This window comes from Euprymna scolopes, chromosome 27, assembly GCF_053919585.1.
Source record: "Euprymna scolopes isolate OS-2025 chromosome 27, ASM5391958v1, whole genome shotgun sequence".
In the NCBI taxonomy this organism is placed as follows: Eukaryota; Metazoa; Mollusca; class Cephalopoda; order Sepiida; family Sepiolidae; genus Euprymna; species Euprymna scolopes.
Window position 1 is genome coordinate 86,055,796 of NC_136508.1, and position 26,826 is coordinate 86,082,621.

The window sequence follows — 26,826 nt, forward strand, 5'->3', positions numbered from 1 at the left end:
TATAATCGATATATATATATATATATATATATATATATATATATATATATATATCCATCTTACAATCCCCTTCTTTATTTGTAATTACAAATATGCTTAAAATAATCAGCCGAAACTGAAAATATATTGTATTGTGGGGAAGGTGAGGCCTGTATATAAAACAAACAAAAACACGTGCACATTTTAAGGTTGAAATTCCGAATTTGGAATGTGTTTAATTTTTCATTTTTTGTGTTTTGAAGTGTGAAATTCGTTGAATGTGTTAATAATAATTATTATTTGTTGGAGTAGCAAAAAAGAATATATTTTCATTATTGTAGTGGAGTCGGAAAAGGTGAAAGTAGGAACACAACGACTTGGTGAGAATGAGAACATTTATATCAAGCAAGTGTTAATGGCACAGAAAAGGTTAATAAGTCCGTGGGGGGTCGTCTCTGTACGACATCCGGATAGCTCTCATTCAGCGGTCTATACTTGCTGCTTATACTTAGCTAATGGACAAGTCCATCTTAGTGATTATAAGGGTGTGTATGTCCTCACAACACCCCCTCCCACGCTTTTTTGTTCCGGGGGAAAAACGTTAATATTTCTTCCTTTTTGGATCGATGATAAGGGGGTTCAGTAACCTTTCTCTTCCTTGTCGATCGGCGATGTTCTAAGTTTGCTTGGGGAGGCTCGATATCAGACATATCATATAACGTATCACTAGCTTCTTCCTCGACTTGAGATGTGTTTTTGCCATCGTTACGACGACGTCTAATTTGATTTATGTGTCTCTTGTGAATGGTGGTAGGACCTAGAATGATGTAGGTTGTGTTTCCAATTCTTTTGCCAATTGTTCCTTGTTCCCAAAACGATTCGATTGTTTCCATATGCTTTAAAGAAAACTTTTTCTCCTCGGTTATACAGTGGTCCTACCTGAATTTGCTTGTTTTGGCAGTAGTTTTTCGAATACTGGTCGTATTTTTCATGCAAACATGGTCTCTGCAGAAGGCGTTGCTTCAGGGTTATTCGGGTTCGGTGTGATCCTGTAAACCTGTAAGAACTGTTGTAAGGTCTTATCTGAAGGTGTTTTCGAATGATCTGTTTTGTGGAGCAAATGAATTCATCTTCTTGGGCTTCGCATTTTATTTCATGTAGGGTAACTGGTGGTTCTTTAATCACGTTAACTAGCGAAGCGAATCATACGTTCCTTTTTATCCTAAAAACTGGTTCAGCATTTCAGTTTCAGTTCAAATTTGGCTGTTGCTTTCCTACATTTACCCAGGCCCGCTGAAAAAATTTCAGGAAAAAGCTTTTTTAGATCCACTTTAAGTTCTTGTTTTTCTGTAGAAAACGATTCTACTTTTTGGCAAAAAGTTTTGATCGGTACATCCCACAGATTAAATTCCTGAAACCAATCGGTCACAAACATATTTTCTCTGTTCTTCAACACAAATAATTTCAGACATTTGTAGTTAGTTCTCCTTCAAAATTTATTTTTTCTCCAGTTACCGTTTTTGCTGACTTGCCAGTTTCATGCATAGTCGGCCTATTTAAATTTTTCCACGTATGTAAATTTATTATCGATTAGTCCAACCCTGAGTCTAACTGCAATTTAACGTTCTTATTTAAAATTCTAACTAAGACGTATTTTCGATTGTTATTTTCGTCTCATTCATTCTCGTCTGTTGAACCTGAATTTTACTTTTCACTGCCATTTGCAGTGTGAGCTTTTGTGTCCTTGTTTTTTTTGCAATTAAAACATTCTTTGGTGCGAAAAGGGCAATCCTTTGACCAATGCAAGTTTCCGCAGCAAAAACAAGGGGTTGAAGGCTTCTGGTTACCTTGTCTTTCGTGCATAAGTGGAAGATAGCGTCCAGTTCCCGTTTTGTATTTGTGGAGAGTACTCCTTAGTTCTTCTCTGTATGTTCTTTATGTGTGCAATACCAGCTGCTTCGATGTTCTTTGAGTCCTTGATACTACTGATCCTTTGGCAATCTTCCCGCCAGATTTTGTACAGTTAAGCCTGGTTCACTTTCCAGTTTTGACAAAACTCTTCGACGGATCACAGAGTCTCTTGCCCAAGTTAAGCCCTGGACGAATATGACAATTCTGACAATTTAAAATCTTCACAGCGTTTGTTAACAATCGAGGCGAAAGTCAAGTAGTCCAAATCGTCATTTTCGTAAGATTCAAGCATGTCCACCGTCTATGGAACAGCGACGATTTCGAACTAAATAGTTCAGTTAGTCATTTAATGGTTTCCGTAAACGTCATATCACTAGTCTTTTGTGGCAAGATACAGACGACGAATTTGTCGTGTTCCGTAGCCCCTAATTTGCTGAGTAACAAACGGACTTTTTTTTTGGTCTGCCAAATTTCCACAGTCGCTATTGTACAGATCTTCATACCGTCTGAAATACGTTTCAAATGTTTGATTTTCTTCGGGACAGTAGGTGAAATTATTTATTGTACTTAGTAACGCACTCTGGGAAAACGCTGTATCGCTCTCTAGATTCCTATTCATTAAAACCTGGAGTACTGCTTCAGTTCTCTCTTTCTGCTCAGCTTACAATGCAAAAAGTCTGTCATCAGCTCTCTTTTGCATTCTTTCTTCTGCCTGCTGTAGTCTATCATCAGCTCTTCTTTGCTGATGCATTTGAAGTTTAATTAGACGTGTTATCGTCTTTCACGTCTTCCACTGTGTCTCTTTATTTTATTTTCTCGAAGAGAAAAATCCTATTCTTTTAAAGGAATTTGTAACTTAAACGGAAGTCACAGCAAGAGAAAATGTTTATAATTTATGGGCTAGTATACTCTTCAGTAGCTGTAGCAGAAGTGCAAAAATTATAGATTAATTTTGCATACACTTATTTTCTCGTTGACACGTGTTCCTTTAGTCTCAGATATGCCAAAAGTTCAAAAATGGAGACAGATTTTTGTTTTACCGTAGAGAGAAAAAATACAATATACTATATACAATATACACCATGAAATATACAATACAATGTAAAATATACGATATAACACATACAATGTGAAATATACAAGTGGACATGTGTTCAGAAAAGTTACGGTTTACAAAAAAAAAATTGTTCCGGGTTACTGTTTTCAATAATAGATATCGATGTGCCAGCAGTATTTTTTCTCACTCCGCTGGCGAGCAAAAGTTTAATAAACCGAAAAGTGTTTCTTTTTGAAAGTGCTTTAAAAAATTGACAGGTGAAAGAAAAGAAAAAAAATCGAAGGTATCATTTCCTTTCAGTGTGCATGCGTGACGTTGCAAAAAAAAAAAAAAAAATGGGTTGGAAGAAGAAAGAAAAATTTTTTTTTAAGTCATCAAAAACAAAAAATGGCTTCCCAGCACGTAAAAAGAATATTTGCCTTTTTATACCAACTGTCTCTTTTCCTTTTCTTCTCTCGGTATAGTTCAAATAAACAACTAGTCGGTCACAATAACCACTTTGTCATAAAACAAGAATTCATTTCCAGAAATTTCAGTAACAGAAGAAAAAAAATCTTCAACATTAAGTCCATATGTAATTTTCATAAACAATTAAGTCGATCCGTTTTACGGCAAATTAAATCAAGATTGCTTTTTTTCTTTCTGCTTTTTTTACAAGCATGAAAAAAAGAAATTTTACTTACAATTTCTTTGAGTAGATAAATTTAAGTGTAGACTTTTATGCTGCAATTTTTCGTCGTTGAACTTTTGTGGTTTTGCGTTGTAACTTAGAAAGTTTGCAATTGACTAACATTTACCACACTCTCTCGTCTTTAAGCACTTGATCCTGGTGGCAAAACAGCGTGTTGTGTCTGCACAAATAATTAACAAGAACATGAAAGTAAAGGTATACAATAATATATTAGGAAGAAAAGTTATATACATATTTACATGTCTTCAGATTTTTTTTTTTTTTTTTTTTTTTTTTTACAAAGGCATCACCACATTATCAAGGCCCAGAGGCCACTCAAGGATAAGGGTTAAAGAGTGTACAGTAGAAATTGGTCAATATAGTAATCATTAGTAATGAAAATTTGGTAAATTTAATAACTTATATGGAACGGCTCATCAAGAACTTATTTACTTTAGACTTGAACACAACCATATTGTAGTCAGCCGGAAAGCAGGAAAACGGAAGACAATTCCACAGGCGTGCAGTTCTAAGAAAGAAGCTTTGTTCATGGAATCTACGTTTAGGTTTAGGCACAGATAAAGAGTGGGGGAATTTATTGATAGTGTTTACAGCTAGACGAGTGTTTCTTGTGAAAGTTTGGCGAGGGGGGACCATAGATTGAAGCTCAGTTGAACACTTTCCATGAAAATAACGATACATCAGAGACAAACTCGCAACATCTCTTCTGTGAGATAGAGGTTGCAAGGAGGAGAAAAGGACATCTCCTACGAGGCTACGAAGTCTATTTTGAACTCTATCAAGGCAGGACAAGTCCTTTCTAGCAGCTCCTGCCCAGATGTGGCAACAGTATTCCATCCTTGGACGTACCTGGCTCTTATATAGGTAGAGAATAGCATCAGCAGTGAGATATCTACTGGATCGATAGAAAGATCCCACCATTTTTCCAGCGGCCTTGGCAACAGATTTGATATACGTGTTCCATTTAAGATCAGGAGTAATGGTCAAGCCCAGAAGCTTGTAAAAACTTGAGGCCTCCTGAAGACGAGAGCCATTCATTTCAATTGATGACAAATGTGGATTAGAATGTTGATGATGTAAAGAGAGAAGCTTGGTTTTAGATGCATTAAAAGTAACCAGCCACTCCTTTCCCCATTGTACTACGTGCTCAAGATCAGAGGAGAGAGAATTGGAGAGAACTTGGTCGTTTACTGTCTTAGATGTGGTACCATAAATGGTAGTGTCGTCAGCATAAATGTCTACAAATGATGTAAGGATATGATTTGGAAGATCATTAATGTAGATCAGGAAAAGAGTTGGGCCCAGGATGGATCCCTGAGGGACACCGGCATTAATACTGTGAGCTTCTGATTTTTGCCCCTCAACTACTACTCTTATGAACCTATCAGAAAGAAATGATTTAATAATTGAGAAGACTTTTCCAGCTATACCATAGCTAGCGATCTTATGAAGTAAACCTTTATGCCATACCCTATCAAAGGCTTTAGATATGTCAAGAGCAATTGCCCTAGAAAGATTGCCACCGTCGAGAGATTTGCTAATCCTATGTGATATAACTGTAAGGACATCTGCTGTAGATCTAGCAGAACGGAAACCATATTGAGTGTCACTAAGAAGGTTATTTTTGTTGAGATGTTTGATTACTTAACACAGATTCTAGCAACTTACTCATGACGCAGATATACTTCAGTTGGAGATATTCAGGCAGGTGGCGTGTTGCATGTCTTACTGGAAGCAGAATAAGCGTCTTGCCGGACTCCCCCGGTATTGGTGATTGATACATTTATATATCTCACTCACCCGCCTATGTTAATTAGTAGGCGTCTCCACAACACAGGGCAAGACGACTAAGCGTCATACCAGATGCAGGAGCTGTCTCCAACACATACGGAGCTTAGAATTCTTAAAATTATCACCCATCTGGCTACTTAACTTCGGGGGTTATATAGGCAACAATACGAAAAAAATTAAATCCTTGTAAAGTTGAGTCTTCACTTAATCGTCAAAACAAACATTAAAAATACATGGAAAGTTACAAAACTAAATGAACTTCATTTAGTCCTGGAAAGGCTACCGTAGTTTCTTTCAAACAATCATTAAGTTTTGGATTTTTTTTATTTCGTCACGCGAAATCATTAGAATGAGATAAAAGATGGAATTATTTGAAATTCATGTGCATATGTTAAACTATTTTTGCGTATTCATCCTAAATCTTTTTTAGATAAAAATTTAATTGATTCAAAAACATTCTAAAAATATTTAAATATGTTAGCCATTGAGTCAAAAATAATAATGAATGTTTTTTTTTCTTTTTGTAATTCAAAATTTTAAATTCTATTAAAAATTGCAGAAAATGTTTTATATTATCCCGCTTTTCTATGATAAAATTCAAGCTTTTATCTTTCTGGAAAAAAGGGTGCTTAAGAATAACTGATTTTAATAGATTTTAATTCGTTTAAAAAACAACAGCAACTTGGGTTTTCTTCCATTTTTGGCCGCTCATAAAACAAAACGTATTCGTGATATATTTACTTAAATATTGTAAAAATATATATGTAAGTGGGGCTGGGTTGTTTGTATAGTTCGTGTGCGTGTATTAAATGGCGTCCATGTCAGCTTAGAAATTAAAGTAGAGATGAATTTTAGGTTTTATATTCTTTTTTAAAACTTGACATATTCACCATTAATTAAAGTTTTTGATTCTTACGGTGTACAAGTGTTTTATTGTATTCTTTATGCTGGATATTTGGGCATTTCGTTGTACAGTCAACCAACATGGATGTTACATCATTATTTACATTTCTAACTATTAAATTGGCTAAGGTACACTACAACCAGCGATAATAACTTTCATATAAAAAATGATATTATTCAATTTTCCATAATTCAATTTCGGAAATTCCTTCACGGATAATCTAGTACTCTGTTATGAAAATGTTACAATAAAAAGCATAAACTCACAGCTCATATTTACAAAATAAATTATCTGTTGAAATTACCGAATGTTTACCGATCAACGGTAATAGATTTTGAATTAAAACAACAAAAGTTGTTTATAAATAAGAACAATTAATAAATATATAAAATAAAGATAAATGACGGTTATATTTAACGATTAATTGATATAATTACATATATAATAATATATAGTTTAATATATAAAATGAACATAAACACCCCGTTTGTTGATAGACCAATAGTTTTCTATTGGGCTTATGTTGTGTCCGGAGAAATGGGAATGTCGGAATGATGGAATTGAAATAATAAGTAGAAAAGCTCATTTTAAGTTTAATACACTTTATTCGTGGCAGAAATTAAATTAGTTATAGATGATATGTCCAAGCGATGTTCGCCATGTTGCTTTTCTCTCTCTAGAACTCTCCAGTGTTTTTCTAGAATCTTTTAAAAGCGATAACTCTTACTTTCTGTATTAGAGTTACGTCTCCTTTTGATCGCTATAACACGCCCCCTTTCAAATATGATGCTTGTAGGATGTTTGATGTCGGTCTGTTTGTAGAGTTGAAGTAAGTTTGCACCTTTGTTGCGTCCTTCGAGTTGGACCTTTCTTCTCAGATTTGCTTTGTTTACTGCATGTTGCTTGAACACTTTGAGATAATTCAAATATGTACAGTAAAATATTTAATGGAATGATTGTGTTATTTGATTGTCCCTTTGGAAGATATGAGTGACGCAGTTGATTTGCATGTCTGACCCAAATAGATGATTGCACATCTACATCATAGATTACATTACCAGAACGACGTACTATGTGATCTTGTGTCCATTTTTATTTACCATTGTTGTAGTCTTTTGTCAATACAGGTTGTCCTGGTAGTAATTTACGTGACCTTGCTCCAAGATGTCTATTAAATTGGGTTTTCATCTTATTATCACCAAAATTCCAGAGATGGTCCCTGCATGTGAAAAATCAATGGAAAGCGACTGTTGCGATAATGCAAATTGTAAATGTTTTCGAAAGAGGTAGAGAGCACCGGAAATCTGGAGAGACTTGTTGTCACCTAGACTTTAGGAAACGCCACCGGTTATTATCAGTAAGTAATCACTGATGATTACCTGTGTGAAAACTCCTAGTGAGTAAATAATAATAATAATAATAATAATAATAATAATAACAACACACACACGCACACACATATATAAGTGAGAATGTGTGTGTGTGTAAGGACACTTCTCAACCTATATACTCAACGGATTTTTGAACTACAGACTTAAAATATGATATATAGGATAATTAGGCACATGGAAAACTTTTTAATCGGTTTTCATTCGGAAAAAGGCTGCTAAGGGGTTTAAATTGAAAAATTGGTACGTGGGGGTCGTCGAGTTTTTATCTGTTTGCAAAATGCGTGGTCATGCATCATGACAGTTTCATTATATTAAGTATAAGTTGATTTGAAAACAGTTTTTAAAGATCATATCAAGTTGGTCAAATAGTGATCGCACTTGACTCACGGTCTTTAGGTTTTGGTTTCGATCTCAGCTCGAATATTTTTTTTCACTTACAAGAAATGAACTGTTTAGAAAAACATAATACTCACATACACATTTCTCGGTTTATTTCTGCTTTTTTTCTTCATTTCTTAAAGGTATGTAACGCTAAGTTTAATATCAGGCACGCCGGACATTCCTAAGTTTATATAAAATATATTTTAAAAGTATATATCCATTATAATATCGTCTAAATTGTTTCACATAAAAAGCTCAATGGAGTTATATTTCCTGTTTCAGAGCATATATATTGTTTGGCTGCATGCAGATGATCATATGGCGACAATCAAACTATTTGTTTATCTTTTTTTTATTTTTTAAGTTTGGCGAATCACCGCATTTTCTTATTTTACAATACATAACGAAAAATTATCCATGGTTTATTTGAATGCTCTTCAGAGACGATCAAATACTAATTAAAAAACAAATAAACAAACAAAAAACAGACACGATATTTCAAAACAAAACAAATTGAAGAAAGATGCTTAAGAAGGACGAGAAGAACGGCAAGTCAAAAAACATTTGAAAAACACACTTTAAAAATGATAATCATAGAAGAAAAATCCCTCAAAAACATATAGCACCACATTAAAAGTTTCTCACGCCGCCAATTTTCGATTACAAACTCAAAATTGAACAAAATTCCAATAAAATTGGAAAATGCCTACTTATTATATATTGTTAGCCATAAAATGAAAAAAAAATAGTGTTTATAAACTGCTAGATTTTATTTAATAGATACGAAACTATCATTTGCTTAGAAGGACACTAAACATAATCATATGTTAGTTTTCCATGTCAACATTATGTAAATAACCCCAATCCCAGAGAAATATTCAATCTATAACAAATAGTATAAATTCTATAGAAAATAAACTTGTAGATAATTAGGATTATTTCGTGAATTTTCTTCTTTTCTAATGAAAATATTGCTATATAATTCACAATCAATTATTCGTTTTTGTTTAAAGAACAACTCCCGAACTGCGTCTGTAAATGAAACAGAATGAAGTTATCTTCTGTTTTGTTTATTTTGATTATTTTTTATTAAAAAATAATCAAAAACATTACTATTTCCTATCAATAATTACCAATTCTGTATTCCTACGTGTATGTTGCTGGGTTATCTATTTATCCGTCCGGACCAACTTTTAATATCAATATATTTCTTTGCCACCCTCGGGAACAACTTTCAAAATCAAATAATATTTATTTAATAAACATTAAATTAAGCATATTGCTTTGGCTTTTTGTTCGGTACAAAATGTAGCATCTGTTCTGATATTAGACTTCATCTTTCTCTCCTTTATTTTTTTTGCTGATGCCATTTTAATTTTTGCTCCAATCTAGAAAGCCCGTTGGAATGTAGTTTGTTTTACCCCACATTAAAAACTAACCTTGTGCCTAACTCTGTCCTCGTAGTAATAGGGACACTATTACAAACTGATTATTAGATTTCAATTAAAAAGTAAAATTTCATATAATTTAAACACTGACTTGCTTGGCATTCTATACTTAATTTTTTGTTTTATCTGCCAAGCTTATTATTGTAAATCCCGTTACAACAAGCCTCTTATCTCCACTATTTAGGAAAATAACCCCTACGGATATGCGATACTAAAATACACGTTATATCATCTGAGATAAAAACCGAGCGGGTGCTGCATGTCGTAGCTTACGGCGATCATTTATCGCAACCCAGCTTTCTTTTCACATTTCAACAAACCCAAATTTTAATGTTTCTGAACTCGTTAGAAATGTGTAAGACCGGGGGGGGGGGTTATGCAAATCGCTTCGACAGGGATAAGTAGGATAAGCGACTGCAGGAGAAAACCGCTTGCTTTTCATCTCCCCTTTTCAGCCAGAATGAGGCTCGCTGTAATTTAGTCACGTGACATTAAAACAATGTGTGGCGCTTGTTGTCGAGAACGTACTCTCCTTTTGTTGGTACTTTTTCATGTTGTTGTTGTTGCATTTGGGAAATAATACAATTGATAAGTTTCTCATTGTTTCATTGTTTTTTTTTCTTTTCTTGTCACCACCTTTCTTTTCTTCAGTCTCTCGTTTCTTTTATCTTCAATCAACATTTTTTTATTACTTTTTCGCTTTTATTTCTTTCTTTTTGCTTTACTTTCGTTTTTCTTCCTTTTCACTTTATTTCTTTCTCCTTCCACTACCTTTTTAATTTCTGTTCACCTTTTCAGCACTTTCTCTCTTCCTTGCTTTCTTTTTTTCATTTGTTTATTTCTTCTTCCATTACCATTATTACGTTCTTTTCTTTTTCTTTATCCTCCATTTCTTTCATCCGTGCATACGTTTTCAGCTTTCTTTTCTCTGCCGACCATAACGTTCCTTATTGCTTTCGTTTAGGCTCTATTTTTCTTCTTTCGTATTCCATGATACTTCATTTCTTTCTTTCTTTCTTTCTTTCCTTCTGTCTGTCTTTCTTTCTTTCTTTCCTTCTGCCTTTCTTTCGCTCTGGTTTTAATCTGCTTAGTCTTCTTTCTTTACGCCGTCCCTTTTGATTTTTCTTCTTTCGTTTTCCACCATAGCCTCTTTTAACACACAATATATATATATATATATATATATATATATATATATATATATATATATATATATATATATATATATATATATATATATATATATATATATATATCAGTTCCTTTAAAATTCTGTTTACCACAAATGGTAGCTATCTATTAGCATATTGTTATTGTTTTTATTAGTGGAATAAAGGCCACGTGTTGTAAAATGGATGCCATTAACAAAATAATGATGTTATTTTGTTAAGCCACAATCAACAAGTTTTATTTGACCCATTTTATTTTTGTCATGTGACCTTCAGAATAGTGTTTGCCTGTGTTATCAATTACAAGTTACCTTTCGGGTTTGTGTCGTATGTCTAGTCACTATCATCACTTTCCTGTCGTGTAAGTCATCAAATAACATGTCTTCGTTTACCAATAAAACATGATTGTCTGTTGTCTGTCTTTTTTAAGGCTCTCGTATAAATTCGCTTTGTTTTTAAATCTTTCTCGGTTTTCATTTATGCCCCAACCTCGATTGACACTCTTTTGGTAGAAGGATGGAAGTGAATATAACCCTTTCTTATTAAATTAAAATATTTTTTAGATTTATTTTTATGATATTATTGTGTCTAACCTTACTTTCATGGTTATTTGTTTAATATTTTTGTATTATTTAATTTTGAAATAAATTCCACGGAAACACATTACGAAATTAGAAATCAATTATTTTGTGGCGTCAATTCGACATAAACATTTTGTTTTACGTGGTCTGTTGTTTTGTTAAATTTTGGCATCCTTCCATATTTTATTGTCGTCGAAATCGGTAAAATCGCCCATTTTTTATTAACTCGATTGCCTGTTCTAGTTAGCCCTCCCTCCAGCAATGTATTGGAGGAAGCGTCATATACCTCCACACAGTGACTTGGTCCACAATACATTGTCACAATACATTGTCACAATACACTTCAAGTACCTTCGTGTGAAATGTAAAAAATAGGCTTAACCGTTTCCGAGTCCATAGGGAACGAAATCACACATACACACAGAGAAAAAGTTTCTCTTATATAATAGTATACACACATGGACACATACACAGTCTACTATTATATAAAAGGAACTTTATGAGTCTATGTCTGAGTGTGAGTGCGTCCTCTATGGACTCGAAAACGACTTTGCCGATTTTTATAAAATTTCACACAAATATACTTTATGTGCCTGCTAGCGTTTTTAAATATGTTATGCATCGGAAAGTCTTCGATAAGTATCGATAATCGATAATCGAAATAATCGGATGAAAGGAAGAACAGGAGATTTTGACCAAAGTTAACACCTTGCACAGTCTAACATCATCACAAGTGCATTTGAAAAATTTTATTTTATGACAGGGGCGCGTTCGAAATGAATGTTTCTGCTTAGAGCACAATTGAAGCATGATACTTGACTTTTTCATTTTAAACTTTAATTCAAGCCATTATATATAAAAAATAATTTTATAAAATCAACAATAGGTTCTCTACAGTGCAATGTATGCTACAATGTATTGTAGACTGAGTCACTGCGAGGCATCTTCCTCCCGGAGCACCAGGATGGGTCCTCAACTACAGCAGGCAATTAATCGATTTGATTGAAAAAATGTGCGATTTCACCGATTTCAATGAAAATAAAAACACGGGAGTGTGAAAAATTAGTTGAATATCATTCAATCTCGCGCAACGTCAGTTTCCCTGCTAGTATATATATATATATATATATGCTGCGCACATCATTTACAAACTTCTTGTCTGTTAGAATACTTTCATCGCGGTTTGTAATTATGACAAACCCGTTTACATGGCTTTTGTAAATAACTGAATTATTTTTATTTAAAATATAATTCATAGTGGTAGAGTGGAAGACCGCTAGTCTGCAAAACCAAGGTTGATTGGGTTCGAGTTTCGTGACCTGCTGGTATTTATCATTTCCTGCACTGATGATTGCGTAAACATGAAACACTAGTGTCTGTAGGTATAAAAATATTAATATTTATTGATAATATATATATATATATATATATATATATATATATATATATATATATGAAACATTTTAGCCGGTAAAACCCACCCAAAGTTATAGCCCGTTGACTTAGAATGAATGCTTTGTACCAAATTTATGGTTGAATATTGTTAAAGTTGTGCTAATTTTGCATTAAATACTAATCCTTATTAATCTCCATTAATCATCCAACAGATACCATAACACTGAGTTCGCTATACCGTTACCGTAAAAAGGTACAGCATTTCAGCCAGGTCAGTGTAATAATTTCAAAGAAAAAGTGGAACAAATAGACAAACATATATATATATATATATATATATATATATATATATATATATATATATATATATATATATATAAACAAATGACAAAGTCTATATTCCAAATTTCATGATGTTGACCATCTTACAATTTATTCCTTTAATTACGTTGACATTTACAATTCTTGACGACAACTGTTTCGTAGCGCAAAAGCATTCATGTAATTATTTTATCAATCAATGAATCTATTTTGTCCTTAACTCATCAGAAGAAATAGCAACTATCAATCCACCAAACGAAAATAAAATGCATTTGGGCATGATTACAAAATCCGAAAATTGGAAGAAAAGTTGCAATTACCTTTTAAAATAGCGTAATAATAATAATAATAATAATAATAATAATAATAATAATAATAATAATAATAATAATAAATAAATAAAAAAAGGTAATTGCAATTTCTCTTCCAATTTTCTGGAACTTCTTACCTTAGATTCCTTTCATTGGATTTGATTTTAAAACCGATTCCTATTGAATTACTGTCGATCCACCTGGATTTTTATTAAGGATTACCTTAGAGAAAATTCTTTGCTTTGGAGTTTATTTTTGAATCAACTTTTATTGGACTATCGTCATCACAGCTGAATTACTTTTCCTAGAACTTTGGTTGGGTTTTTCCTGTTTAAAATTTTTTTTAATCCTTTTTCTACTTAAATTATTCTTTTTCTCTTTTTCCTCTATTTTATATGTTCTTCTTTTTTACTTCCCCTTTCATCTTCTTCTCTTCTACTCCCTGTTGTTCTACTTCTCTTTACCTAACATTTTTCGTTTCTCACCCCCACCCTCTTTAATAAATCCCCATTAATTCACCCACTCCATTTTTTTTTTTGATTTTTCATTTCTCATCTAAATGTTTTCAGGCCGATTTTATCTTTGTGTACCCATACAGTGTTATAATGCCGGTTTTTCTCCTTATCTGATGAAAAGCATTTAGCTTTGAAATGCTATGGCCTAAAGAGGCTCTTTTCCTCTCATTTCCATCCTTATTGACCTGATGATTTAATAAAGTTCTACGTAACTTTTATTTCACATTTTTTAAATTCAATTTATGAACTGCTCCTCTTAACCTAGTGAAGCTTTTACTATTTTGATAAGTTTGCTTGATAAACAAATTATTTTTTTTTCATTTATTTTTTGTTTTTAGTGTTTGTGTGATGAAAAAGGATAACATGAAGAAACGGTTTAAATATGTGATAAAAATTTGAACTTATTAATCCCGAACAACTCCGGTTTGCTTCGCTAGTAGTTCATAGACATAAAAGAGTCACTTGCATCGATGTTAGCAATAAAAGCAATGGCCGAACACAAAAATGTCGGCTAATTCGGTTTCTTGTGACGGTCGAAAGTGTCCGATTATGAAGGTGACTTTGACTGGTGACGTCATATGAATGGTCTATCAGTTTGTTAGGTCGACGGCGACGTCGTCGTACTGACACACTCAAGAAAGGAATTTGTCATTTAATTCCGAAACTAAACGAGGCAATAAATAAATAAATAAGAAAATGGAAAAAAAAAAGCAAAAAGAAAAAAGAAAAAGAAAAAGAAAAAGAAAAAAAGAAGAAAAAGAAAAACAGAAAACGATGTTTGCTATATGTTGCTTATAACAACATCAAGAAATAACCTTTAAGAAGCTAAAAAATAGCGGCCGTTAATTTCATGCTAAAAATTAACTTAACCTTCTTTCTTACGATCTAAACTAGGTTTCGATTATTTGGATTATAGACTATGTTGGTTCTAATTTCCTCAACTTTCGACCGATGCAATCTTTGATTTTTTTTCAGGTGTATCTTTTCCAACAAGAAAATCTTTAGGGAAAACTCGGGAATCTTTATGGAAATTTGAGCTAAACATTTTATTTAATGCATGATGGTAGATTATTCTCGTTCTGTCAATTATAACCGGCTAAGAGTGTTAATTGGCTTATTATTCTTAGTTATTGCCGTCTGAAGATTGCTACTTAAAATTCTAATCAGCGCCCTAACCATTGCGACACGGGTTCGTTCCTAGAATGAAGCTTGGAATCTTAATAACATAATCTTGTAAAGAAATATAGTTTGACTTCATTTATTAAATATGTAAAGAAATATAGTTTGACTTTATTTATTTATTTATTTATTTTTATTCACGTTCACCTCCAACAAGGCATATCGCCACTTGGACTTAAAGGGCTACTGTTTGGGACCATACCTAGGAAAGATTAACAAGATGTTGGTTTACGTTACATTTAAACTTCTGCGTATCAGTACAGTCAGGGAAGCAAGTTAGCAGAAAGGGAATTCCAAAGTCTAGTTGTTTGAGGAAAGAAACTATTAGAGTAGAAAGCTTTCTGGCATTTAGAGACCTCAACAGTTTTGTTGCTGGATGGGTTTATCGGGGATATATACGTCGAGGGGGCACAAGTGCAACACGTTCCTCAGAGCACATTTCATTAAAGTACTCGTAAAAAAGGTACACAGATGCAACATTGCGACGATAGGACAGAGATTGCATCTTAGTTGACAAAGTGGGACCTATTAGATTGAAGCCCCCTTTTTAGACTCTATCCAAAAGGGAGAGACTAATGGTAGATGCACCAGCCCAGATCAGGTGTGAGTAGTTTTCTAGTACAGAGGAAACCCACTTTCTTCGCAATATCCTCAATATTTTGTTCCAGTTCATATTGCCCGTAAATGTTAAGCCAAGGAGTTTGAAGGAAAGGGTGTTATTTGTCATGGGTATCGGTGGTTGGAAGGGCGTCTTGTATTTGTTAAAGGAGAGGATTTTAATCTTGCAGCATTAAATGTTACCATCCGTTTACGGCCCGATTCCACTCTGATCTGGATGTCATTTTCTAACGATTCTGTCATTGTTTTAGATTTGTGTAAATCCGTTCTTCCCTTGTGCATGTTATAGAGAATTGTATCATCAGCAAATATACCCATCTCAGACACAATATTATCAGGGAGGTCGTTAATGAATATCAGGAATAATAGGGGTCCAAGGATCGACTCCTGAAGTACTCCCAAATCAGTTATTCTATTTGGATGTACGTACACCAATGACAACCTGGATGGTTCTATTGTCTAAGAAGGGCCTAATTATATTTAGTATACGTCTAGTTATAACGTACGATTTAATTTTCATCAGCAGCCCTCCGTACCAGACTTTGTCAAAGGCCTTGGATATATCGAAGGCTACAGTCCTGGCTTCGCCTGCCTTATCCAGTTTAATTTTAGATTTAATTTTCATCAGCAGCCCTCCGTACCAGACTTATGCAGTGCATGGTAAATGCATTCAGAGATGATTGTTAAAATATCTGCAGCAGAACGACATTGCATGAATCCATACTGTTTCTCAGAGAGAAGATTAGTTTATATACATAAGTGACCTTGTCGGTATGTGTGTGTGAAAATTTCTACCAAGATCCTCTTTAAATATTGGTCTACAGAGTTGAAATGTGCTATATATGGTATTTAAACCTGTAGCACGCATACGATGTGGTTTTTAGCATGTAAAAATAGCTGTTAAGTGATCCAAATTGAAAAAATAACACTGTTGACCTTAGCAGAGCTGAATCTTCTGAGCATGCGTACATATACATTTTTACCTTGACTTGATTTATCTGGCGATAGCACAGACAGACAGTACCGATGACGGCTAAAGTGCTAAATAACGACTATGGCCGGAGCCCTGAATGTTTTGGCTTCGATGCCAGCTGATTGTACCGAAATGATTTTTTTAAAAACCTTTGAAATCATTACAACATATATATATATATATATATATATATATATATATATATATATATATATATATATATATTGGATACCATATAATAATCAACAGAGAATTTTTTCTATAATAATAAATAAGTTAAAATACCATATTTAAGCGTATATTACGACTAGGCAACGCCGGGTTGTCTCTTTTAATGCATATATTCAATAAAGTTATTCCAAAGTTCCACATTAAATCAAGATCAATAAAAATGTACTTTCATGCGCTCACATATCGTTAGTAAACATTCCAAAACCACAAATATCCCATATATTACCAAATATTACCATTCTTATCATTTTATTGCTGCTATGATATGTCTTACACTTATTTTGCTGAATGGTATAGATCTCCCAAAGAACTCATTAGATACCCATATAAATCCATAAAAAATACAGTTTTTTCCTTTAATTGAAAAGGACAGAGAGTGGAAAAATGAAACAGTTTTTTTAGAAGACATAAGAGTAAATAAAATCTTATTATAGATTATTTAGATATTTTTCCAGAAAACACTTTAAACCCAGATGCCACGAGGAAAAAATTAATGCGTTTTTTCTGCCATCTTTTATCATATCGTAGCTATATTTCCAAAATTGTTTGTATTTAATTTTTAAAGAAACAGAACGAGAATTTCGTCAGAAGGCCACAATTTTAGTCTTGTTAATCGTAATATTGATATTCATATGTTAATTTAAATTATAAAAGCTACACATATTAGTGTAGTATATATATATATTATATATATATACTTATTATAGTAAAAAAATTTAATTATTATAGTAAAAAAATAATTATTTAATTATTTAATTATTATAGTAAAAAAATAATTATATATATATTCATTTGTGAATATATATATATATATATATATATATATTCACAAATGTTTATTTAAAACGATACATACGTATATATTCCAAAGACGAACCAGCGGTTTCATTGTATTGAAACAGCCATCTGTCATAAGAATCCAATATAACTCATCAACGTCGGTGGAAAGAGGAAAACAAAACGGAAAAATAAACAGAAAAATAAATAGAATGAAAAGTAGATAAATAATAATGATAATTACTACTACTACTACTACTACTACTAATTATAATAATAATGATAATAATAATAATAAATAAGGATTATTAAAAGGTAAAAAACATATATACATAAATACATACATATACACACATGCACATAGATACACATACACACATCTACATACATATACACACGACACTGTTTTAATACATTGAAACCGCTGGTTCGTCTTTGGGAAATGTATAGTTTTTAAATAAATATTTGTATTTTAGTTCTCACATTCGCGATCAGGCACTTTATTTGATTTCTTTTCATTACATTCTTACAAGCTATATATATATATATATATATATATATATATATATATATATATATATATATATATATATACTGCGAGAATACAAAACTCGTTTTGAATCTAGTTTATTCGCTTAAAGAGAAGTAACACAATATAAGAATATTAGACCAATAGAAAATCAATAGACTAATAGTAAAGACTACGCCCTGATGCAATTGCGATGGTTCCCAATAACACCAATTTCTATTCGCAGCAAAAGAGTAAATCGAATTGACACACATGCAAAGCAATTCTTGTAAAATGTGTTCCGGTCCGTAGCAGAATGTAACCAAAAAACAGATAGTTGCATTAAATGCTACCAAGACTAAGCTTTTTTTTAAACAACGATATGAAACTTTCGAATCACAGATTGTCATGACCAATATCACCCTTTCCCAATGTATAACATCTAAACTCCTAGGTCTGACATTATCAGAAAAAGTGAATTAAGTATATAAGATATGCTATCAAGGCTACCACAAAGAAAGTAGTCTCTCTCTGGGCTAAAAAAAAAAAAAAAAAACTTCTCACTTGTATGCTATATCTTCATAAAACAACCATTCACCAGTGGATGGAGTTAGGATTATCACATTTAGATTGGTGCAGCAACCACTAGCTTCTTCTCCTATGGGACAGAGTGCAAAAACGAATTTCTTACCTGTTCCGCCAAGCACCAGCCCCTGTTACAATGCAGCAGAGTTGCATCCCTTGTTTTATAAATACATGTGCTATGATGAACTAACTGCACTTATACTCCCTTAACGCAAATATCCCCGACCTACAAGAAAAGAGCAACATCCCAACCCATTCACTATATGTGATTAAATGACTTAAAAAGTGGTACAAACCTGTTTTTATGCAGCCTGTAGTGTCCGTTGAGAAAGAAAAGAAAAGAAAAAATTGCTGCTGCTTCTCTTTATATGCTTGCAATCTTGTCACGTGATATTCAAATAAAATGCTAAAGGTTTGAATAAAAAGGTTGATTTTTCAGCGACTCAGGGAGTTTTGGATTTGAATGTTGGAGTAGGAATTTTTAACAGAAGAGTAACGAGTTTTGGAGTTTATATTTTTGGCAGCAGGGTGACGCCTTTAAACCCGTCAGTTGTTACTTTGAAAGTGAAGAATAATTAACTCTTAACTATTTTAACACGTCTTTAGATGTCGGAAGATTTAATACTTTAATAACTTCTTTACTAAAACCGCTTGCTTTTGTAAATTTCCTGCTTGCTTCCTGTTTTCCTAATTATGCCATTATGAAAAAGTTAACATTTTAGATGAACACATTTTGTCTTGCCAACTTCCCACACCGGTTGCTCAATACAAATCTGACCGTTATCACAGTAGCCTCTTACTATCAGTGACAATATGACTTGTTGGGATGAAGGAAACTAACAAGAATTTCAGACCAAACTTTTTGAAGAGCCAAGAAAACTTTGGTATCAAAATGTTTGAAGGGCTAACAAGAAGTCCTGAGCTACAATATTGATAGGCTTAGCAAGATTTTCGGATCTATGTTTTAAGTAAGGCTGACACGACTTTCGATCTACCCTTTTTGGTAGAATTAACAAAACTTTAATCGCACTGACGTGACTTAGTACCTGTATCCATTAATATTTGATCGTTGTTATTTGTCATCTGATATGGATTCTTAAGTATTTAAAATTGGAAAGGAGCTAGTTGGGAAGGGAGTCGATGGCACTCCAAATTATCAGTTCGCATTTCGGAATTTATAGAAGAAAAATAAAATTTCTTGCTGTTAATGCATTCCAACGAATCTACCTCATGAACAGTCACGTGAAGCATTCCTATTTTATGATCGTGTTTGCATTAGTGTAACTTATGCTCTAATATTAAAAAAAAATCAGGTAATACAAAATTTATATCACACGCATTAGAATGAAATACATTACTTATATACATCATTTTATAACACTTTTTATGTCACATTTTTTCTTCTATAAAATTTGCCTTCTCAACACTGGACTTTTAATGGTGGACGCAACGGGTCGAGAAGTTATATTTTATAGAAAAACGCGACATAAAAAGCGTTATAAATGCTTTAACTATGCTAATTAAGTGGAGCATGTCATTCTAATGGTTTTAATATAAATTATGTGTCCTTGCTGTTTTTGTTTACGAGTTATTGAGTGTTTACTATTCTGGACATTTATTTAAAACCTATTTGACATTCACCTTTCATTTGAAAACAAATGATCAGATTCAACAATACAATAAGTATAAAAAGTTTACTTTAACGAAACTATATTTTTATGGTGCAGTTTTTCACCCGCCCGAACCAATTACTTTATCTCTTAATATTACTAGGCGATCATCACAAGACTTGTTTCAAAACCATTTTTACACATCAATAGCTTACTTTGTTTCGTATTAAATACAATACAATAGCAAAATGCAGTATATCTGGCTGCTTCTATATATAACATATATAACAACATTGTCTGTATGGGTGTCGCTACATCACGATTTAACTCTTGATCTAAAAGCACAACTAACTGCATATTTGGGTTCAGCAACTTCGATCAGATGTCTTTAACGGTGTTAAAGTTTCTAGAAAGTCATTATTAAAAATTAAAATATGTAAAAATAACACCAGAAAAAATATATTTAATGCATTATTTACTTTGAAGGGAAAAATGTTCTCGAATATATTAAAAAAACATATTTAATGCATTATTTATTTGAAGAGAAAAATGTTCTCGAATATATTAAAAAACCATATTTAATGCGTTATTTACTTTGAAGAGAAAAATTTTCTCGAATATATAAAAAAAACATATTTAATGCACTATTTACTTTGAAGAGAAAATGTTCTCGAATATATTAAAAAAACTTATTTAATGCATTATTTACTTTGAAGAGAAAAATGTACTCGAATATATTAAAAGAAAATTTAATGCATTATTTACTTTGAAGAGAAACATGTTCTCGAATATATTCAAAAACCATATTGATGCGTTATTTATTTTGAAGAGAAAAATGTTCTCGAATATATTAAAAAAACATATTTAATGCATTATTTACTTTGAAGAGAAAAATGTTCTCGAATATATTAAAAAACATATTTAATGCATTATTTACTTTGAAGAGAAAAATGTACTCGAATATATTAAAAAAACATATTTAATGCATTATTTACTTTGAAGAGAAAAATGTTCTCGAATATATTAAAAAAACTTATTTAATGCATTATTTATATTGAAGAGAAAAATGTTCTCGTATATATTAAAAAATCATATTTAATGCATTATTTATTTGAAGAGAAAAATGTTCTCGTATATATTAAAAAATCATATTTAATGCATTATTTACTTTGAAGAGAAAAATGTTCTCGAATATATTAAAAAATCACATTTAATGCATTATTTACTTTGAAGAGAAAAATGTTCTCGAATATATTAAAAAAGCATATTTAATGCATTATTTACTTTGAAGAGAAAAATGTTCTCTAAGATATTAAATAACATATTTAATGCATTATTTACTTTGAAGAGAAAAATGTTCTCGAATATATTAACAAAACATATTTAATGCGTTATTTACTTTGAAGAGAAAAATGTTCTCGAATATATTAAAAAATCATATTTAATGCGTTATTTACTTTGAAGAGAAAAATGTTCTCGAATATATTAAAAAAAACATATTTAATGCATTATTTACTTTGAAGAGAAAAATGTTCTCGAATATATTAAAAAAAACATATTTAATGCGTTATCTACTTTGAAGAGAAAAATGTTCTCGAATATATTAAAAAAACATATTTAATGCATTATTTACTTTGAAGAGAAAAATGTTCTCGAATATATTAAAAAAAACATATTTAATGCATTATTTACTTTGAAGAGAAAAATGTTCTCGTATATATTAAAAAAACACATTTAATGCGTTATTTACTTTGAAGAGAAAAATGTTCTCGACTATATTAAAAAAATCATATTTAATGCATTATTTACTTTGAAGAGAAAAATGTTCTCGAATATATTAAAAAACATATTTAATGCGTTATTTACTTTGAAGAGAAAAATGTTCTGGAATATATTAAAAAATCATATTTAATGCATTATTTACTTTGAAGAGAAAAATGTTCTCGAATATATTAAAAAAGCATATTTAATGCATTATTTACTTTGAAGAGAAAAATGTTCTCGAATATATTAAAAAACATATTTAATGCATTATTTACTTTGAAGAGAAAAGTGTTCTCGAATATATTAAAAAGCATATTTAATGCATTATTTACTTTGAAGAGAAAAATGTTCTCGAATATATTAAAAAAGCATATTTAATGCATTATTTACTTTGAAGAGAAAAATGTTCTCGAAGATATTAAAAAACATATTTAATGCATTATTTACTTTGAAGAGAAAAATGTTCTCGAATATATTAAAAAATCATATTTAATGCATTATTTACTTTGAAGAGAAAAATGTTCTCGAATATATTAAAAAAGCATATTTAATGCATTATTTACTTTGAAGAGAAAAATGTTCTCGAAGATATTAAAAAACATATTTAATGCATTATTTACTTTGAAGAGAAAAATGTTCTCGAATATATTAAAAAAGCATATTTAATGCATTATTTACTTTGAAGAGAAAAATGTTCTCGAAGATATTAAAAAACATATTTAATGCATTATTTACTTTGAAGAGAAAAGTGTTCTCGAATATATTAAAAAGCATATTTAATGCATTATTTACTTTGAAGAGAAAAATGTTCTCGAATATATTAAAAAAGCATATTTAATGCATTATTTACTTTGAAGAGAAAAATGTTCTCGAAGATATTAAAAAAAATATTTCATGCATTATTTACTTTGAAGAGAAAAATGTTCTCGAATATATTAAAAAAACATATTTAATGCATTATTTACTTTGAAGAGAAAAATGTTCTCGAATATATTTAAAAAAAACATCTTTTTTTCTATATTTATGTCCCTTTATTTTAGATCCGCGAAGTATTTGGGCTTCTATGGGGAGGGAAAAGCTTTACGCTGAACCCATTTAAATAGATTAAAAAGACAAACGTATTTTTGTTAGATTGATGGCAATATAGTTAAGCAGTTTAAATATTTTATGCCATCGTGGGTTCGAATCTTACACTTGACACTTGTATAGTGTTCCAGTTATCGCCTAGACGATATCAATCTATATAATTGTAAAACTCAAATCACCTTGTAACGAGTGATGTAATCCACTTTCCGGTTTACGACACCCGGTTGCGCATGCGCGCATAAATATTAACCCATAAAAACGTAAACAAATAAACACAAATCGCTTCTTTTGCAGATTTTGACCTGCGCACTGAAATATTAACGTTATTATTTCGAAATTATTATTTAACACGGCAAGAGTGGGGGTGTTTTTCAACTATTCTTTATTACAACTATACTGTCGCTAATTTCTTACAACTAAACAACTTTAACCTGTTGACAAACATAAGAACAATTGTAGTAAAGCCAAGACTACTACTACTACTACTACTACTACTACTACTACTACTACTCTCTATCTGTCCCTTTTCCTTCCTTCCTTCCTTCTTTTTTATTTTTGTTTACATTTCTAGATACAAAATAGTTGTGTGAGAACGGTGAATTTGTTGACACATTTACTAATTTGTTTCAATATTAGTTTTTTATTTATTTTATTTATTTAGGTTTTATTTTTTGCTTCAGGTTTTATTAATTATTTTTTTTTTTAGATTTTAAGTTTCTATAACTTGGTTGAAGGATTCCAATATAGGTTTTTTATTCTTATATTTCTCATGGGTAGGTTCATGTGAGTTTTTGCTGCTAAATGACTTTCGTCGGCGTTCGATGCGTAGGAAAATCATGTTTAATTTTCGATTTTGGAGCGATTATTCGGAAAAATAGTCAACTTTACATGAATAGAGAGGATTTTTTTTTCATGTTTGAGTGACCCGTCCGTGATTTTTCATTTTAATATATTTTCATAGAAATATTTGTAATGTAAAAAAAAACTATTTTCTTTACGTCACAAGTGTCACGCTCATACATGAATTCCATCGCTAATATAAAATACTGACCCAACGGGCCACGGGTAGTCTAGTCATAGTTATAAAACTGAATAAAGTAATGAATAAAAAACCGAATAAAACATAAGCAAAAAATATATGATATATGTTTTTAATTTCTAATCTTGGCTATAAAATTCAAGAAAAGTTGAGAAACCCGGCATAAACGGGCACTTGAACTGCTATGTATAACCTGCTATTATCGATCTTCTATTATTATATTAAAACTGAGTTAACGTTTTCTCCTCAATATTTTTCCTTTTATATTTTAATCACACAAAATACATGGCAAAATATTCTTCGGTTTGGGGATTGCGTTATGTTTAAAAATTAATTTAATGGTTCCACTTAATCATAATTTACAATTAATATACCAAGTCATTCATCAGCTATTGAGTTTCTTTCTATTACTCTCACCCTCTTTCACTTCTATTACTTTATACAATGTATATAAATCTCGCTCCCGCCACTCTCTCTTTCTTTATTAACAGTCAAAGGTATAAACCTAACTATAAAACATAAAATCGGAACAATTCTTTATAAGCAATATAGGCTATCACCGTAAATGTTAATATTTTTTACCTTATAACCGAAGAGAGAGAGAGAGAGAGAGAGAGAGAGAGAGAGAGAGAGAGAGAGAGAGAGAGAGATAGAGATAGAGAGAGACAGAGAGAGAGAGAAAATATAGCGAAAAGAAAAAATGTTGAATTTGTTCTTTTAAAATGTTGACTGCAAATTCACCTTTTTCTTGGTTCAAACAATCTATCCAAGCTCTATAAGTGACCAAACGGGTCATACTTTTTCTAGTCTTATATTACTTTCAGTTCTTTCAATTCGATAATGACTCTTTGAAAAATCCTCCCTCATTTTTCGATATTATCATAGACAATGCCGTGCTCAGCCCCCCCCCCCGAGCAGAATGCTATTTACGGGCACTCTACCTGAGAAATGCAACTTCTCCACATCATAATGAACCCACAATAAATGGCACTTTAAATAAAATAACATACTCTCGGAACGTAGATATTCCGTAATCGCGAAAAAAAAAAACAAAAAAAAAAAACAAAAAGAAAAAAAATCGGAATAAATCGTTATATTTGTGTTTTCACAACTTTTAATGACTAACGTTATTTTTTATTGTCCTTTCAGTGCATTTCGCTTCTCAATTTTCGACAAGTTTTTTAAAGTCATTTTAAAATGCCACGATGTAGGTGAAAAGTACCTATACCCCCACTAATATGCGATGAATACAAACTTGTAAAGTTTATATTTATCGCATCTGATATAAAATAAGGCATGGAGTTTTTTTTCGATCGATGCAACTTGTGATGTTTGTCTGAATTTACCCAAAATTTATCTCATACGTTTTAACAGCAGAAATAGTTCCTTGATTATCTGATTAAACTATTTTACTTCAAAGATAATTTATGCACTGCAACCTTCTGTAACAAGTTCGTTAAATAATGTGATTATCTCACAAATCCGTTAACCATAACAAAAACGAATGTCATGATCGAATGTCATAATCGAATGTCATAATCGAATGTCATGATCGAATGTCATGATCGAATGTATCATCGATGCGAAAACAGGAAAAAAGAAATGAAAACAACTCACAACTTGTCAATTCGAATAATTCGATAATTTTTTTTCTTTATTAAAGACTAGCCTGGGTGCCCGATTTTGCCTGGGTGTTTGTAGGTGTGTATTGCCCTCTCAAACACGTTTTGCCAAAGCAACGTAGCATGGCGGTAAATTGTCTGAGTGTATTGCAACTTTCATATTACTTGTGCTACACAAAAACCGTACTGTGATTTTAAAAAGATTCATGTGTTTAAACTGTTCGTGAAGAAGTTGTGAAATTGTATTCATGAGTGAATAGAAAAATTCTCAGTTAAACGCTTCTCCACCAATCCGATGATCTGACCCACCTGCCGATTCGTAACTGAAGAAACGTGTTTTCTTTCTTCTCCTTAGTTCTGGATAGTCTTCGCCTTAGTTCTGGATAGTCACAATCTACTTCAAGTTCATCAGGATATTCTCTTTAATTTCGATTATTGCAAGTTCTTCTTGCCTGTATTGTAAAACAAATAACATGTCAGCCACGACTTGAGAAATCTGGTCATGTATGCATATTAAAGGACCCTGTACCGCTTTACACATAATGTTTATTTAAAACCGCGGGTTATACGAGATAATCAAACAAACAGCGGGTTATACGAGATAATCAAACAAACAGCGGGTTATACGAGGTAATCAAACAAACAAGGAAACGCCAGCTCCTGATTTCAGTGGCTAAAGCTCGGCATTTTGTGCTGATAAATCCATTTCAACAATTACATTCCTTCTAATTCTTTGATTGCTTCCAAAATTTCTGTTGTCTGAAAACGCAACGACTTAACAGCTTACACCTTTGCTTCTTACAATGTGTCCAGAAAGCCTTTAAGTCTGAGGCGGATCACGTGTTTTCATCGCTTCGTTAATGCGGCAAATAAATTGTGCATACGTTGCTGATAGCCAAAGAAAGAAATGGAAACAAGCGACGACTTTGCAGCATCAATAACTATATTAAGTCAATAACTGATGTATGGCATCTATGCAGCTGTTTTAT

The 26,826-nt window shown here is 31.8% G+C and overlaps 1 protein-coding gene across 2 annotated transcripts in view; it reads right to left on the reverse strand.

Annotated features, from left to right (window-relative positions):
- Window positions 1-26,826, reverse strand: part of LOC145248963 (uncharacterized) — a 437,400-nt gene that overhangs the window by 272,896 nt on the left and 137,678 nt on the right. The window contains exon 3 of one of the 2 annotated variants that reach the window (XR_013863437.1): window positions 362-3,798. The exons of the other annotated variant lie outside the window; for it this stretch is intronic. The gene's annotated coding sequence lies outside the window, so the exon portion shown is untranslated. Of the gene's footprint in view, window positions 1-361; window positions 3,799-26,826 lie in introns of those variants that run through there. 2 annotated transcript variants of the gene reach the window in all.